This window comes from Polypterus senegalus, chromosome 5 (assembly GCF_016835505.1).
Source record: "Polypterus senegalus isolate Bchr_013 chromosome 5, ASM1683550v1, whole genome shotgun sequence".
NCBI classification, from domain to species: Eukaryota; Metazoa; Chordata; class Cladistia; order Polypteriformes; family Polypteridae; genus Polypterus; species Polypterus senegalus.
The window spans coordinates 42,036,250-42,049,774 of record NC_053158.1 but is presented as its reverse complement, the minus strand read 5'-3'; the positions used below and the strand labels follow the sequence as shown (position 1 = coordinate 42,049,774).

Genomic DNA, 13,525 nt, shown 5'->3' with positions numbered 1-13,525 from the left:
TTCTGGCTCTCTGCAATTCCTGTAATACAGCAGATATCTATCCATCCATCCATCCTCTTCCGCTTATCCGAGGTCGGGTCGCGGGGGCAGCAGCTTAAGCAGAGAGGCCCAGACTTCCCTCTCCCGGCCACTTCTCCCAGCTCTTCCGGGAGAATCCCAAGGCGTTCCCAGGCGAGCCGGGAGACATAGTCCCTCCAGCGTGTCCTGGGTCTTCCCCGGGGCCTCCTCCTGGTTGGACGTGCCCGGAACACCTCACCAGGGAGGCGTCCAGGAGGCATCCTGATCAGATGCCCGAGCCACCTCATCTGACTCCTCTCGATGCGGAGGAGCAGCGGCTCTACTCTGAGCCCCTCCCGGATGACTGAGCTTCTCACCCTATCTTTAAGGGAAAGCCCAGACACCCTGCGGAGGAAACTCATTTCAGCCGCTTGTATTCGCGATCTCGTTCTTTCGGTCACTACCCATAGCTCATGACCATAGGTGAGGGTAGGAGCGTAGATCGACTGGTAAATTGAGAGCTTTGCCTTACGGCTCAGCTCCTTTTTCACCACGACAGACCGATGCAGAGCCCGCATCACTGCGGACGCCGCACCGATCCGCCTGTCGATCTCACGCTCCATTCTTCCCTCACTCGTGAACAAGACCCCACCCTTTTCCGGCTGAGGACCATGCTCTCGGATTTGGAGGTGCTGATTCTCATCCCAGCCGCTTCACACTCAGCTGCGAACCGATCCAGAGAGAGCTGAAGATCACGGCCTGATGAAGCAAACAGGACAACATCATCTGCAAAAGCAGTGACCCAATCCTGAGTCCACCAAACCGGACCCCTTCAACACCCTGGCTGCGCCTAGAAATTCTGTCCATAAAAATTATGAACAGAATCGGTGACAAAGGGCAGCCCTGGCGGAGTCCAACTCTCACTGGAAACAGGCTTGACTTACTGCCGGCAATGCGGACCAAGCTCTGACACCGGTTGTACAGAGACCGAACAGCTCTTATCAGGGGGTCCGGTACCCCATACTCCCGGAGCACCCCAACAGAATTCCCCGAGACAGCAGATATGAATTCAGAAAATAAATTGATAAAGAACAATTAATAAAATTAACCAAAATCTGGAGATGAAAGACACCAACCCCCCGATAAAGGTATGATTATATACACAAATTCTTGACCAAAAGCCATGACCCAACATATTATGAACAAATTTTAACATATTACAAAATAACATCCAGTATTGACTGGTACAACACAACAGTCTTCTTTAAAAGTAACCAAAACATATGGAGAAGCATACCCAATGTGGTAAGAACAAGAACTTCACAAGTGTATAGTTAAATGTAGATTAAGACTACACAACAATAATTTCAGCAGACTTCGATTAGGGATGTACATTTCATGCTCAGTTGTAATGTAGGTACAACATATTCTGTAGCAAATTGCTTATACATATATGTTTATGGCACATTCCTATCACTCATTAGGGGCACTTTATGATCAGTCTGGCTTAGTAGCTAAGGTTTTGGATTTTAAAATGCAGGGTGTTATGGATTACATCCCCATCACTTATCTCCTGTACTCCAATTGTAAAAAAATGCTCACCATGTAAGCAATTGTACTATACCTTTACATTTGTAAAGTAGTGTTTGTTAAGACAGGACCTATAAAAGTTTTTCTTTTTTCAGCACCATTACAAAATATGTATAGACAAGTTCTGCCCATCATACACAACCCACATATAACTTAACTTAACCGACTTTGAAGAGAATGGCTTATTAAGATATGGAAGGTGTTTATACGTAGTTTAATATAAAACAAACCAATCATAGGGTATGATTAGCTTTGATCAAGAATTAAATTATTGTTGAAGCTAGCTAACAGGAAAGGTAAAATAAGGTCAGGAAGTATGCCAGACATTAAGGACTAATATGACTAAGCAGAATGTACAAATAAACAGCTGGATGACCTTATTGTAAGAAAAACAGAAGGCAGCCAGCTTAAATCCCATGGTGTTCGTTTATTAATGCTAGGTATTCTAGACTAACTTTTTGCACTGGTGCGCCTAACTTTTTTTCTTAGGTGCACCAGCACAAAAGTTAGGTGTACCCAAATTTTCAACAGCATCACATTTAACACCACAGTTTTACAAGTTCACTTTATTTATTTATTTATTTGTTTTTTTTTAATCGCTGTCCATATAGGCAATATTGACTTGTAAATGATTAACTAACAATCTGGTCAATACAAAGTTCTTTATTTGAAGGCAAGCACAATTCTACAAGAAAGGTAACTTACTGAAAAGTGTTGGTGCTTAAAGTGCTTTACTGAGCTGAAATTTAAACTTAAAAAATCTCAATATAAATTAACTAAAAAGAAAATCTAAATTAAGTGTTTTAAGGGCTTCAAACTGAACATCTCATGGCTCAATGTCTTATGGACTATCCTCCATTGTAGTCACATGCCCCTCGGATGGCCAACTCCTGTAGTTTGGCCTTCTTGATCTTTGGCCTTGACTAAACCAGCTGGCCACACTCTCTCTAGCATCAAAATCTTTCAGACTTGGGCATGAGCATGCTCGACCTCAATGTGTCCAATAAGTATATTCACCGGTCTTCCTCTCCGCAAGATACGACCGTACACAATGACGCATTCCTTTGTGGCGATATCTGTGTCTCCGTCGATCAGGAATGCCATGTACGCACTGTTCGCAATTTGCACAGACGTCTTTTTTTTCAATGTATCTGCGATGACTCCTATAAATTGGGCGCACGCGACATCATTGCTGTATGTCGGGTTTACGTTCAAGCCGTTTTTCTTCATAAGAATTATTTCGGACTTGAATTTAGTGAAGGGAAGTTCTTCTTTTTCAATATTGTAGGCAACGTTAAACTTAATTATCATCTCGGCCTCGTCTGATGATCTATTTGCTGCTGCCTGCCGCTGAAAGGCAGCGGGGAGAGGGGACACTTGAGCAGTGCATTTATCGCGGCATGTAATGTGTTTTATAGATGCATTGTGCTTTTTCAGAGTTTCAGTTCTAAATGTATTAGAACCAGTCACAAATGCACTACTGCCGGCCATGGTCTTCCCACACTCTTTACAGTAAATACAGTGCATTATATTATCGGCTTTACTGTATCTTAGCCAGGGAAACTAGTCAAGCCACTCTTTTCGAAATGTATACACTTTACCCCTTTTAATTTCAGTGGGCTCGGACTCGATCGTATGTGGCTCATTATCTAATGCCGTCTCCGGACCAGGGCTTGCTATAACTTGGGAGATTGATGGCTCCGTGTCAGAGCATTGGTTATGATTTTCAGACGGATCAGGCCCTAACTTAACATTCTTAACGAAAAAGCTGTCAATCGTTCTTTTCATCTTCTCTCATAATCCGCGGCTACATCCACTGTTTACCTGATGGGCTACTCACCTCTCTCTGTCTGACTGCATCACATGCATTTTCAAACGCATACACACACATACAGGAATATCTGGACCACGGCCAATCAGAGGCGGGATCCGCCTTCACTATCTCTGATTGGTTTAGACCGATATGGGCCTAATGTGTGTCTGTTGTTGAACAACAGGGAGACTTTAAGAGTCACGGAGTTTCGTTTTTTTTCCCCCCTCAAACGGCTGGTCGCACCGGTGCAACCTTTGATTTTTTTTTAGTCGCACCATTGAGAAATTAGGTCGCACGTGCGACCAAATTGGTTGCACTCTAGAGCCCTGGTATTGCTTTGCATGGCAGAAGTTGGTTCAGCTGAGTGGTGAAATTAATTCAGAATTATTACACAAAAAACACCTTTTAACAATTTGTAAGAGAAATACAATTTTGAAGATAGCTATTTAAATAATAAGTACTTTTAACAATTTATCAACAATCTATTTTCTGAATTTGTTTTCCTCCACTGGGTTTCAGGAGGCTGATGCCTACCCGAAAATCAAGATCCACAAGATGTGAACCCATTCTATGTAGGGCAATAATCTACTACCACATACACTACCTCAAAATTCATAACTGTCAAATAATTTATCAGTGTGCCTGTGAGAAAACATTTATTCTCTGTATAAAACATATTTAAGTTGAAGTTAAGTATGAACAAACTATAATGCAAATGTGAAAATATGTAAAGCAAATTACAAGCAGGGAAAGCATCTGCACATTTGGCACCAAGCTTGACACAACTTCTGACTTAGAACAAATGGCCACAAGCTACTGTATATCAAAAGGATGAGGCTATTACTGGAGTCATACAAAACATTACAATAAAAGCTAAGCCACCCTCTTTGGCCTGGCTCCAAGGCACTTGCAGTTAACTACTTTAAGCAATTGTTTATTCTTTCCAAATCTTTACTTTCCCCTCCATTAGCCTCCCATCTCCTTTTATGTGTCCGATCAACATGCCTGTGAGTAAATCAGCACAATTCACAACCCACAGCTAATGTTGAAGTAAATAAAAAGTCAACCAAAAACAAATTTCAATGTCCTGATTACAGTCAAAACAGTTAATTAAAAAAGCCTACTGTAACCAGCAGAGAAACCTTTTTACATCACATAAGGCAGATAATAACCTAAATGATTTTTTTCTTTGCATGTAATAGGTTGGTTTCAGGCATCTTCAAGAAACGATTACATGAAAATATATCTAAAAACATGCTATCAGATTTATAAGGTACAGAGACTAACTAAGCAATTGGCACGAAGCATGGGCTGACATAGTGAGAAACAATGAACAAAAACAACCAAATAATTAAAAGTCTACTGCCCCAAAGTGAAGTCTTCTGTCTCTTAGTGGGGCTCCTCCTTCTTCCATTTTCTTCTTATTCTTTCTTATCTTAGTGTCTCTTGCTGGTTTCAGGTTAACTTAAATTTGTCCTAATTAGTGAAGTCTGGCACTCTTATGGTGCCTGATTGATTACAGTTTGTAATTTCAGGTGGCACTTGCTTAAAATCTTTTGGAGCAGATTCCCAAGCAGCTGAGTAACACTTGGGCCCGGTTTATACTTCACGTGACGCAACACATGCTGCAACGGACGCTCCTGCTACGCAAGCATTATACCGTTTATACTTGCGCGTCAAATGAACGCTGGGAACACGTGGCAGCCATGATGCGGACGTGTACACATTCTGAGCGTGAAGTATAAATGAGCCCTTACAAGAATGCTCAAACCTTTGAGCACTCCATTTGAACATATAGAGGCTACCAGGTCTGGTAAAGAGGAGCTACAGTACTATTTTAATAAAAAATGCTAACTTTTCTTTAAGCATTGAAAAATCTAAATTTTTAACAAATCTACTATAAATAGATTCACCAAATACTAGTGTCATCTACAACAGTTAAAAGAAAGGTTAAAATGGGCAAAAGAATGAAAACTGTGGACGATTACACTACATTTTTTTATCAGTTCATAGCTTTGAGTTTTTGGAAAAGCTAATAGTGTTGTCCATCTGCATATCTTCATTAAGATGGCAGTACCAATCAATGATCAGTATTAAGCACTATAAAAAACCAATAGAGCCAAGCTACGATTGACCGGAGTGAAGTAAAATGTAATTTTTTTTTTCACAAATGAGCATTTGCACTATTATTTCACCAACTACTTTTCTAGATTTTTTTCAAAATTTTGCTGTTTTTAAGAATGAGATAAGAAGAAAACAGGACATTGCTTTTGAGTGAATAAAACTTATTAGTATGTTTTGTTTTTTTTTGTAGTAGACATTTACTCATAAACCATTGAATAGTGAAACAGTACTAATTTTAGGTTTTCATGCTACTGGAGAGTCGAGATTCTTAGCAGTTGTTAGCACTGAGTGAATCGACTTAAATCACTTTGAAATAATACTGGATACTGCTATTGATGATGTTCTTAAATACTGGAAACAGGGCAGTGCTTTTGAGTGAATAAAACTTATTAGTATCTTTTGTTTTTTTTGTAGTAGACATTTATTCAAAAACCATTGAATACTGAAACAGTACTAATTTTAGGTTTTCATGCTACTGGAGAGTCGAGATTCTTAGCAGTTGTTAGCATTGAGTGAATCAACATAAATCACTTTGAAATAATACTGGATACTGCTATTGATGATGTTCTTAAATATTGGGCTCTGCTGCTATCTCCTTCACTCCAACGTCACCAAGGACTGTATGTAGCATGTTACAGCTCAAGTGAACCAATACTTTTAGCCCCTGTTTAAAAAAAAAAATATATACATATATATTTTATTTGAAGAGAATGGCTTTTATATATATATATAAATATATACACACACACATACAAAGGATGGTTATAAGTTCAAGTCACGTTGTCAAGTTGTGATCCTTTGTTACGTACATGAGGTCCCATAATCATAAAAGTCAAAACACGAATTGTTTTCTTCACCATGGCTGCCCTAAAATGCCAGTGAATGTTTCTGAAAAAGTTTGATCTGGAAATTTTATGCAAATTAAGCTATCAACAAAGAACAGAGTGTATTTCTGTGAAGATCAATGCTAAGAATTTAATCAGAAGGGTAAATGTTCTAACCTTAAATGATCACACAGCTTTAAAAGAAAAATGATTGCTATATCAAACAAATAATCAAAATGCATAGCACACTAATGCTCTAAAATCTGCAAAGATTCACTGGAAAATTTATTTTCACTCTGTAAAGGCAGGGCAATTTAATAATTCACATGTAACAAGCGAAAGAACACCAACTGTCGACTTGTTCTAAATAATAATTAGTATAGCCCATTTAACTTAAAAAAGCAAAACATCACAAAGTTACAAAACCAACAAACCAACACTGTTGCAATACTATCACAGATATTCATATATTACTTATTACTACTTATCTAAAACCAACAATTACAACCCACACTACCAATACTCAGCCTGTTATTCAAGTTTGCTCCATTCTGCAACTTAATACTTTGCATCTTAGTATACAGGAAGCCATGGTCAAACAGGAGTTGGCAGTGCTGCCTCACATGTTTAGAGACTTGGATTAAGATGCTGTGTAGAAGTTGTACTTTCTCCCAATGCCCATGTAGGCTTTCTTTAGCACTCGATTTTCCTACCACATTCCCAATGAGATAAAGAAATTTAGAAAACGAGTGAATGGGTGGACCTTAGCAAAATATACATGGGCAGACTTTCATACAATACACATCTATGGTCAGTTACATAAAAAATCCTGCATGAAATATTCATTACGGTCCACTTCAAAATAATAATCTGACAGTAATAATAAATAAAATATGTGCTTTTCATATGCTATATAATGTAAAAGTTATCTGAAGAATGAAAAAACCCTATTTCATGTGTTGTATAGTTAATAACCAGCAGTTTACAAGTTAAAATCCATAACCAAGTCAGGGATTGCCTGTTTTAATATTTACCTAGTGCGACAAAATAGTTAAAATCACTGTTGTGATTAATTGACTACAAATTTTAATCAATTTTTTATTTTTTTTATTGACTAGAGCTGTCCCTGCGCCTTCTCACAATGCACAGTGGCAACTGCACCACATTTAGCAGAAGAAGGCTCAGACAAAAACTCTTGAATATCTGGGAAAGCTGTGGATCATTTTGTAAAAAACAGATGGTGTTCCACAACAGTACAAGCTCAACGCATAAACACGTGAGGAAACACACTGAAGTATAACAAAAGACCACTTACACTTACTAATTTGGCTGGCAATAGTTTTTTTAATGATGTGAAGCTAGTTAACTTTAGAAATTCATGCTATAGAGTTTGGGCGGAACAAACGTTAGAGCCACAGTATTTGTCTGAACACAACCAACAAATTGTGTCCTAAATGCACTTCTCATTTCCAACCAATATTACTCCTGAGTGCACTGAACTGAAATAATGTTTCAGTACATATGCTAGCTAAATATTACAGACTAGTCTGTTAAATGCACTTTTTATTTTAGGGCGGGCAACTTGTAAATCTTTAACTGTTGCCTCATGGATCTGAAAAAAAAAAACTGTATACCAGTAAATCTGAGTTGCAATAACATCTGATATAAACATTTAACTGCAGTTCAAAATATTCATCACCATCACCTTAAAAGATATTATAGTGACGCAAATTGCGATTATGGAAAATATACAACAAAAAGCTTTATTAAACAAAAAAAAACATTTATTGCTACATATTTGATTTACCGGTATTTTGAGAACATAAATTCACTTACATTTATGTTCAAATGAACTCTTTTCACATTTATACATGTGCACTATTATTCAACCCATACCTTCACTGCTTTTTGGAGCATGCTTTAATCTTTATAAGTTCCATTACGAATGTTCGAATAACTGTTGACAAGCTTCTTGCACCTCTCTATTAGAATCTTTGCCTGTTCTTCACATGCGAACGCCTCCAGCTCATTGATGCTTGATGTCTTCCTTGCTGCAACTGCCCTCTTTAAATCCCACCAAAGATTTTCTATGGGATTTAAATTCAGGGAACGAGAAGACCACTCGAGGACATTTCAGTATCTACAGTATTTCACAACCAGACCTTGGTTGAACTGTTGGTGTGCTTGGAATCAATGTCCTGTAGGACAGTCCAATATTCACCAAGAATCAATTTCCCAACAGAAGGCATCACATTCCTCTTAAAAATGGTCTGGTACTTCTGGGGATCCATGATGCCATTTACATGGTCAAGACTGCCTATTCCTGTAGCAGAAAAACATTCCCACATCAACAATGACCCACCTCCATGCTTGGCTGTTGGAACTGTATTCTTCTGGTCATAAGCCTAGCCTTTCTCATGCCATACAGTTGTAGTTTCATCAGTCCAAAGAACTGTGTCTCAAAACTCTAAAAGCATATCCAAATTCATCCTGTCATGCTTTAGTCAACCTTTAATGTTTTCATGATCAAGAGTGGAGTGCATCTTGGAGTCTGGCCATGAAGTCCTTATTTGTTCAGTGTTTGTCTAATAACTGCCCGTGTAACACTTGTGCCAGCGTTCATCGGGTCATTCTTGAGGTGTTTTTACAGTAATACAGGGGTTCTCCTTAGTTGTTCTGGTTAAGTTGCTAAGGGCTCTTGAGGAAACTTTTGGCTTTCTCTCAGACCCATGCCAGTTTTCAGCTGTGCTGCAAGTTTAAAACTTCCTTATAATGTTCCCAAAGGTGTCTCTGAGAAAGTTACCTTTTCAGGAAATTAAACCCAATGCATTTCAGGCACAATTATATAATTTCTTCTCTCAGCTTTTGTAAAAGGTCCTTAGTCTTAACCATAATTGCAACTCACCTTGAAGACATTCATGGATGGGGTTAATTTGTTTCAGGTGTGGTGCATAAAGGATTATTACAGAGCTTCCAAAACACTTTAAATACATGCACAAACAATCTTTATACAACATGGTTTAAAATAAATACACAAACACCCATCAATCTATCTGTCCACTACTGAACCAACCTAATCCAGTACAGGATTAGAGGAACTAAAGCCTACACTGGCAGCACTGGGTACAAGGTAATTACAAATGCTGGATATGTGGCACCAGTCCCCACACATGGTATATTCATGAGCATATCTGCACTTTCCCACACTGGGCTAAGGCAGGTTCAGATAGAAATTTAGACAGGACTCCTGTCCATCATAGAATCGATTCACACACACACACACACTAGGAGCAGGACCAGTTTAGAATCACCAGTTAGCATTACCAGCATGCTTTTGGGATCTTGGTGAAAAACTGATGCAAATGCAAAAAGGCTATGGAGCTGTAAAAAAACAGAACTAAACCAAAAATAAAGAAGTGTGTAAATTAATTTAAAGCTATTTTCATATTATATTTTAATATTAACTTTGTTGTATAATGCATCATACATGTACACGAACCAGTAGTCTATATCTGCAAACACTTTACTCATTAAATACAGAAACATTTATATATTTACACATGATATATACAATGCGTTGTAGGTGTTTCAACAATAAGCAAATTAAATGATCAAGCCAGGTATCTATCTATTTCTGCAGTGTATTCAGAAGCTCCAAAGAAATAAAAAAAAAAACAAAACAAAAAAGCAATAACAGAGAAACAGCAACAATATTGTCCTATTGAAATTCCTTTGCCCAGAACAGCTTTGTCAGAGATATCAAATAAGCCTAATCCAATTCCAATTATAAGCTCCTCAGCTATATACAGCTCTATGCTTACATACTTCATTTCATATAAAGAAAGTTTAAATTAAATAGAAGACCTAATCAACAGAATTAATTTTGTACTTGGGTGCATTTCATAGACAAGATAAAGGCCTTCAAGTGATTTACCCTGGACCGTTTCTTCCTTTGCAGACAGAGCCAGACGCGTCGCTTGTACTGATGCAGACAAAGCAACCCCCGCTGCCACCTTATGTTGGTGCGTCTACAGTTTCACTGACTTGCTGCTTCAGCGAGCAAAACAAGGCACCTCAGGCTCGCTCAGCATTTGTCCTCTGTGGTGCTGAAGATTATCGGGGTAGGCTATCAACGTGTCAAGCCCTGACGTCAGCCCCATGTGGAAGACAAACACCTGCAGTCTTCCGCACATGCTCTCTGTGGCCCCTTTGCCGCCTGTGCTCTTCAACTGGCTGCTAATCTAATTAAGACCATTTACCAATCTGCTAGGCATATGGGGAAAGAAACAATGAAGGAAGAGATGGGAGCAATGACAAAATTAAATTTTAATTAGTTATATCTTTTGAAGGCATCATGAACCAGATACTTTATTCAGTGATGCCTTTGTCATGTTTTAATGCCCTCAAGTGGCTAATTCAACTTATAAAGCTTTAGGTTTACTTTGTAGTATGAAGAGAGAAAAAAAGTGAATACATGAAAATACAGTCTGCTGTAAAAAAAAAAAAGAAAAAAAAATGTGTTCAATTGAAAAGCTTTTCATTTAAAATTAATTGATTTCTTAAAATAAAAACATTTTATTCCAGTTTCCATTCTCTTTTATTTTAATCAGGTCAAGACTTACCAGTGTAGCTTGAAAAAACAGCAGACTTAACTGGACTCACCCATAGGAAAATGCAATTTCATAGCACTTGTTTTTGTAATAAATGAAACAAGCTACACTTGGCAGGCAACTTTACAGTTTCCAAGCCAGCAGTCATGAGCAGTATCTGGAGCAAACATCAGAGACTTCACTGAGAAGATCTTGTATAAAGACTCCAAACTGACTTTACATTAGTAACCGTTTCATAACATTAAAGGAGTTTGTGGCTGTCTTTAAAAAGGTAAAGAGAAAGTACGCAGCCAACACTGAATTAAGTAAATTACAAATTTCAGATTGAAAAATAGCAATATATAAATAAAAAACACGGTGTTTGCGTTACTAGCAGTTTAAACCACACACCAGGGTAAAAACGTTGTAGTGGGGTCATTACTTTTTTTTTTTTTTTACAGTTATGCAGTTTTGTAAACCTTAAAATTCTATAACCTATTAGAAAGAACATACATGTCCTTGAATTTAATAAAGAGTAAAATGCCAAAGAAAACACATTTTTAATAGTGATGCCAGATTTGCTCCCATTTAAAATGCTTTTCTGGTTAGTTTGGGGAACTGAGGAATACTGGCAAATGAAGCTATATACAATAAGCATGCTCTGTTATACAGTAGCAGCAGTGCACCCCAACCTAAACATTAATATCAAGATATTGTTAACAGTTTCAATTCCAATTGTGTATTTTTTTTAAATACTAGAGGAGCTTATGATGTTAATACAAAGTTTTGCTATTTTATTTGCCTCTCATTAGAAATATTACTTGTATATGCACACAGGTATGCCCTCGCCAGAATCAAACAAATCCTCCTCTTAACACATCAGTAGCCAGTTTATAACTACCTGATTATGATGTCAAAAATACAAGGCAAACAAATGTGCAGTAACTGGAATTTCATTATCATACTAAGTACTAAACAGTTTAAGAAAATACCTAATCTGCTTAGAAGAATTGTGCAGACAGACAAATGAAAAACACAAATGTGTTAACTGTCTTTCATTTGATATAAATATCACACTACTTAAAACAACTGATAAGCTGATGATGTACAGTAAAATGTACAGAAACTTGGAAATGTTTTACAATAAACTCAGCCATCCATACACACATTTATACATCATTGAAGAAATAAATTAAGCATAGCCATAATAATGAAAAAAATACTTCATATTGAGAGAAAATTTGAAAATACTGTATTTTACTCAGCTAAGCTACAGTTAAAAGAGATAATACACAAATACCTATTATCAGCAGGTGATACGCTACACTTTAGCAAGCATTAAGGATTCTATAATTTAGACACATGAATGTTTGGTATTAGCAATCAGTGCTACTGCTTCAACCACAAAACATCTAAATCAATCACTGGATTTGAGGACTTTGCACTTATTCTTATCCTTGAATATCTTTTTTTCATTAGACACTCCAGTCTTCCTCCCACATCAGAAAGATGCACAGGATAAATTGACAAACAAATGAAAAACTTTCAGTGTGAGAAATTATGTGTGTGTATGTGTATGCATATGCCTAAGAGGCAAGTCTTTAGGAATTTGTGAGCAAAACCGCAGTACCCAGAGGAAACCACACGTAAGAGGAGAACATGCAAGCTTCACACAGACAATGATGACAAAGTGTGGGATTTGAACTCAAGACTTTTACTGCATGAAACAGAAGTTACCCACCACTCTACCACGTGTCGCTCTCTAAAGATATATCTTTATAAAACTATTTTTTCTATTTTTCCATTCTAAATTTTACAATTATAAAGTAATGTAAACATAACGTTATTGTTTACGGATGAAAATGTCTTGCATTTCTTCCTTTAATTTCCACAGTCTATTGTGCCTCAGTCAAAAGCATTATGCATTTAAGACTAGATGTCACCAACTACTGAATTTATTATCCTTTATGATTATTTTTCCTTATACAATATCTTAATTCAACTAAACGTGTGTTAAACATTTTTTTTAATTTAACTATTAGAATACATTGATATTTCAGATTATAAAATCATTAAGCTAAAATCTTCCTCTTAACCAAAATACACAAATACACACACACAAATTATTTAAATATTGAGGAATGTAAATATAAATACATCCAAATTATATACTGTAAATACGACCAAACTATTTTAAATAACTAAAAGGCTGGAAGCAACTCTGAAATAGCAACAAAAAGAGATAAAAAAAGTTAGAAATTTTATTTTAAGAATGTTGTTGAAACACAAAGTGCTTTAAAGAAAAAAATGGTTAATAAGAAAAGCAAGTTATTAACTTTTGATTCTTTTGTGTGTATTAAACTAAAGCTTACAACTAGAGTCCTTGTTTACTGACTCTAGTATAACCTACACACATATTGTATTTGGTTAATAAAGTGTGTAAAGTTAATTTAAGTTAGTGTTTTTTAATAACACTAGGTGTTTTCGCCCCCTGTTCACTTCGCTCGCCATTCCCCGTGTTTGGTTTTCCAGATATACACTTTTTAGATTTTTTTTTTTTTGAATTGTTACTATTTTATTAGTTTCAC

The 13,525-nt window shown here is 37.0% G+C and overlaps 1 protein-coding gene across 9 annotated transcripts in view; it reads right to left on the bottom strand.

The window, feature by feature from the left end:
- fam110b (family with sequence similarity 110 member B) overlaps nucleotides 1-13,525 on the bottom strand; it is a 176,081-nt gene that overhangs the window by 84,695 nt on the left and 77,861 nt on the right. Inside the window, exon 1 of one of the 9 annotated variants that reach the window (XM_039754542.1) lies at nucleotides 10,283-10,404. The exons of the other annotated variants lie outside the window; for them this stretch is intronic. The gene's annotated coding sequence lies outside the window, so the exon portion shown is untranslated. Of the gene's footprint in view, nucleotides 1-10,282; nucleotides 10,405-13,525 lie in introns of those variants that run through there. 9 annotated transcript variants of the gene reach the window in all.